Genomic DNA, 4,916 nt, shown 5'->3' on the forward strand with positions numbered 1-4,916 from the left:
CAATTTACCTTTTCAATAATCAATGGCACCCATTCCAGTAATTTACATCTCTTTTCTTGCACGATTAGGGTTTGCTAGGTTTTGAGTTCCATTTCAATTTTCATTCTCTTTCTGCAAGTAGAATAGCCCTCGTAGAATTAGTCTTCTACCATCACAGTAAAAGCTTCTTCTGAGAACTCATAGAAGTTGGCTTAAGCTCCTAGCGAACTTGTGACACTGGTCAAGTGATAGCGGTAGTAAGAGCTAGTACATGTGCATACAACACCGTCGCTTCCAAGTTTGTTACAAACTACCGGGTTGATAAAAGTAAAGAAGGGAGCCCTAGGAGTTGCAACATTATTACTGCAATACTGGAGCTCACCACCTCTTTTTTCCGCCATTGCCAAGGAATCGTCAGGGTATTTGTGATTACTTCTTTTCTTCTATTTTCTACTGCAACATTCTACTAAGTAGTTTATTTCAGCAAGAGTAGAGTAGTTGTTTCATTTCCATTCTGCAATTTCAATTCTGCAAAAGTATATTAGAAATTTCCTTTTTCATTTCCGTTCTGCAATTTTAATTCTACAAAACTAGATTAGACATTTCCTGCTTTCATTTCAATTCTACAATTTCATTTCAACAAGCGTAGATTAGACATTTCCTACTTTCATTTCAATTCTGCAATTTCATTTCAGCAAAAGTAGATTAGACATTTCCTGCTTCCATTTCAATTCTGCAATTTCATTTCAGCAAGCATAGATTATACATTTCTTTCTTTCATTTCAATTCTACAATTTTGTTTTCAGCAAAAGTAGATTAGACATCTCCTACTTTCATTCTAATTCTACAATTTTCCATTTCAGCAAGGTTTTTTAGTTAGTTGCAATTTGTTGTTCAATCCATTTCAGTTTTTGCAGGTACAAGCAGAAAAAGAAACACAAAAATTCAAAAAAAAAAAGAGATTTCCTTTCATGCCTCATAGGAACATAGACAATTCAGGAAAATTCCTACCCAACACCCCGAACACATCACTGAGTCACTCTTCTCTCTTCTTTGGTGGTGGTGATCCAGAAGATCTTATAGGTGAACCTCCAGAGATATATGAAGATTCTATAACAGAAGAAGAGCGAGAAAACATTCCTCCTTAGACCATGGCTGAAAACAAAAACATTAGAGGGAATGGGGAAAGAATATGAGGTACCTTTCCTATCTGGGACACCAATGGGACGCAAAAATGAAAAACATAAGTCCTTCAGCCTTACCTCACTTCCATGGCCTAACCACCGAAGATCGTGATACCTTCTTGTTTGAATTTTCTATTCTCTATCAAACCTATGACTGTGCAGAAGATGAGAAGAAGTTGAAGTTGTTTCCTTCTACCCTCAAGGATGCAGTCTTGCACTGGTTCATGGGGTTACTTGGAGACTCAAATGCAGCAAGCCGTCAACAACAAATACTGGGACTATTGTAGGTCAAAAGAAACCAAGGAAGAAATCTTCCGTATGACCATGGGTAGTGATGAATCTTTAGAATACTATGAAGAGAGGTTTCAACTCAGTTATAAAAGGGCCAGGTGCACACTTGACCCTGAATCTCTGAAGTTGGTTCTGCTCAGAGGAGTCCCTAAAGAACTTCTAGATACCCTCCATTTGCTAGCTGGGGGGGACATCTATCAACTACCTTATGATGACATAAAAATTGTGTTTAGAAACCATTCCAAGTCAGCCAGGAAGAGAGGTAGGGGAAGTCAACCATTAGCTAGTACAACCTCATCTATCTCATCCCTTACAAATGAACTTGAAGATTTCAAGAGTGAGGTGAGGCAGACTCTTGCCATGCACATGGATACCTTGCATATCAAAAGGAAATAAGAGGAAGCTGAGAGAGCTCTGTCCATCTTCTGTCCCAGGTACACGAGAAAGCACCCTAGGAACGAATGCTCATTGCACTCTATAGAAGTGTGTGTAGTCTGTGAACAAGACCATCCTACAAATCAGTGCCCTTCCTTGCCTGAAATCAAAGCTGCATATCAAGGGGCTAAGGGAGCCACTGAACCACTCTATTTCATGAACCAAAGGAGGCCACATGGGCCCAGACCTTACCAGCAGGGAATGCAAGGGACCTCCCAGAGCTATTACAACCCCAATCAAGCCACTTCCATGCCTTCTTGGGGTCCCCCTGCTCATCCTTCCTGGTCCACACCCCCTCCTCGGTCATATCCTCCTTAATACCAGGCTCCTCCAGCTACTCATTTATTTCATCCTTATGCTCAACCACAGCCTCAGTGAAGTGCACCTCATCAGGGGTGGAGGCCCCAGTATAAATCTCCCCCCACTCTTTTGCCTCCACCACTTGCTCAACCACAACCATTACCTCCTGCTCCTCCAAGACAACCCCAAATACCTGCTCAACCGAACCCAAACCCCAACAATAGACAGGCCCAGTAGGTATATAGTGGGGAAACATCATGTCCAACCTAGGCTGTGGAGATTCAGGAGATTAACCTATGATCTAGGAAGGTTCTCCCAGATAGCCAACCTACTCCTAAGGATGATGAGGAAGAAAAATGGGAAAGTGAACCCAAGGTCATTCCACCCTTTCCTGAGAGACTAACTGGAACCACCCAACCAACCCTAGAAGAAATTGAACTTCTGGGAGAACTGAAACAGTTTTGTGTAAAAATACCCCTTCTCCAAGCCATAAAGGATGTGCCTATATACAACAAGATGATCGAGGAGAAGTTCTTCAAACACCAAGGCAAGCAAAGGAGAGATGCCCCAACTATCAATGTCATAGGACAACTGTCTGATTTGATGTTGGGGCAAGTAATTTGTTCGAAATATCTAGACCCTGGGAGTCCATTAGTCGATGTCCACATCAATGGCACAACAATCCCCCATACCTTGATTGATCTAGGGGCTGCCATTAATGTGATGACTAGGGACACTATGCTCAAACTCAACCATCAGGGTTCCCTAAGAAAGACCTCAACAGTACTGCAGTTATCAGACCACTCCACCGTGACCTCTGAGGGGATTGTGGAAGATGTCATGGTCTCTATTGATTCCTGGGAGTACCCTACTGATTTCCTGGTTCTCCAACCAAAGGCAAAGCTCACTAGGTATCTTCTCATCTTCGAAAGACCTTGGTTGGCTACTGCAGATGCCTACATTAGTTGCCGAGCTGGGAATATGACAATCAAGAATGGGCATATGTCCAAATAGCTAGTCCTCTATCCTCTTGCCCAACCTCTACTAGAACATGATTTACCCCTCTGGTTGGAGGAGGAAGATGAGGATGAAGTCTATTCTACACCATTGTGTACAGTAGAAACTACCATGGGGGTCCACAAACTGAGGATGATCTTATTGAGAACTTCATCCAGAATCCACCCCGGAGTGTGTTGCCCTTAGAAGAGCTGGTGGAAGAAACCCAAGCTAATCCTATAGTTGATCTCTGTGTGGCTGATCCGACCTCCCACCGAGTCAAGAACGTGGAATTTGGCCCAGAAAAAACTTTGAAGATCAACTCATCCCTGTCCACCTCTCACGAGAAAGAACTGTGTAGCTTATTGAAGAATCACTTGGATGATTTTGCTTGGAGTTATAAGGATATGAAGGGAGTCCACCCTACCATCTGTACTCATCACATTTACATTAAGGAAGAGTGCAAACCAGTTAGGTAGCCTCAAAGGAGGATGAATCCAGCCCTTAAGGACATTTTCAAAGAAGAAATGCAAAAATTGTTGGATGCAGGATCCATCTACCCCATCTCTAACAGCGCATGGGTTTATCCTTTGGTGCTAGTGCCAAAGAAAAACGGGAAGTGGAGAATGTGTGTAAATTATCAGGAACTGAACAAGGCCACTAAGAAGGACCGTTTCCCTTTGCCTTTCATAGATCACGTGTTAGATGGCTTGGTAGGGAAGAAGTTCTTCTCCTTCTTAGATGGGTTTAACGGGTACAACCAGATCCAAATCAGCCTAGAAGACTAGGATAAGACCACTTTCACTTGTCCATGGGGTACTTTTTCATATCGGGTCCTTCATTTTGGGTTGTGCAATGCTCCCGTCACTTTCCAGAGAGTAGTCCTAAGCATATTTGTTGAACTGGTTCATGATTCAGTGGAGATCCATATGGATGACTTTACCCCTTATGGTTCTAACTTCCAGGAAGCTTTGACTAACCTGGGAAAAGTTTTAGCCAAGTGTATTGAAATGAACCTATCCCTCAGTCCTGAAAAATGCAAATTCCTAATGATTAAAGGGACCGTGCTAGGTCATACAATTTCTCAGCAAGGACTACAGGTGGATCCCAACAAGATTGCTATCATCGAAAGGGTCCCACCTCCTCAGAAGGTAAGAGATGTTTGGAGTTTTCTAGGCTTAGCAGGGTAATATAGAAGATTCATTAAGGATTTTAGCAAGCTAGCCTCTCCATTGTTTGGTCTTTTGGGGAAAGATGTTGAGTTTATATGGATTGAAAACTGTCAGGAGGCTCTGGATGCCTTGAAAGGTAAGCTGGTAACTACCCCAATCTTGAGAGGTCCAAATTGGGCCCTACCTTTCCACATTCACACAGATGCCTCGAACAAAGCGATAGGAGCAGCCTTAGGGCAAGTTGAAGAGAAGCTGCCTTATGCCATATATTTTGTCAGTAAAAACCTGTCTAAGGCAGAATTAAACTACACTGTAACTGAAAAGGAGCTCCTAGCTGTAGTCCATTCCCTAAACAAGTTCAGACACTACATCACTAGCTATCAAACATTTTTACACACTAATCATGCCACAATTAGGTATTTGATGAATAAACTAGATGTAGACGCTCGTATCATTAGATGGTTACTTTTATTGCAGCAATTTGATTTGACTATTGTTGATAAGCTAGGTAAGGAAAATGTTGTTGATGATTATCTGTCTAGATTAGATCTGTCTGCAG

Source organism: Pinus tabuliformis, chromosome 2_1 (genome assembly GCF_031772625.1).
Source record: "Pinus tabuliformis cultivar Carrire ecotype Pingquan chromosome 2_1, CPIR1, whole genome shotgun sequence".
Taxonomy (NCBI): domain Eukaryota; kingdom Viridiplantae; phylum Streptophyta; class Pinopsida; order Pinales; family Pinaceae; genus Pinus; species Pinus tabuliformis.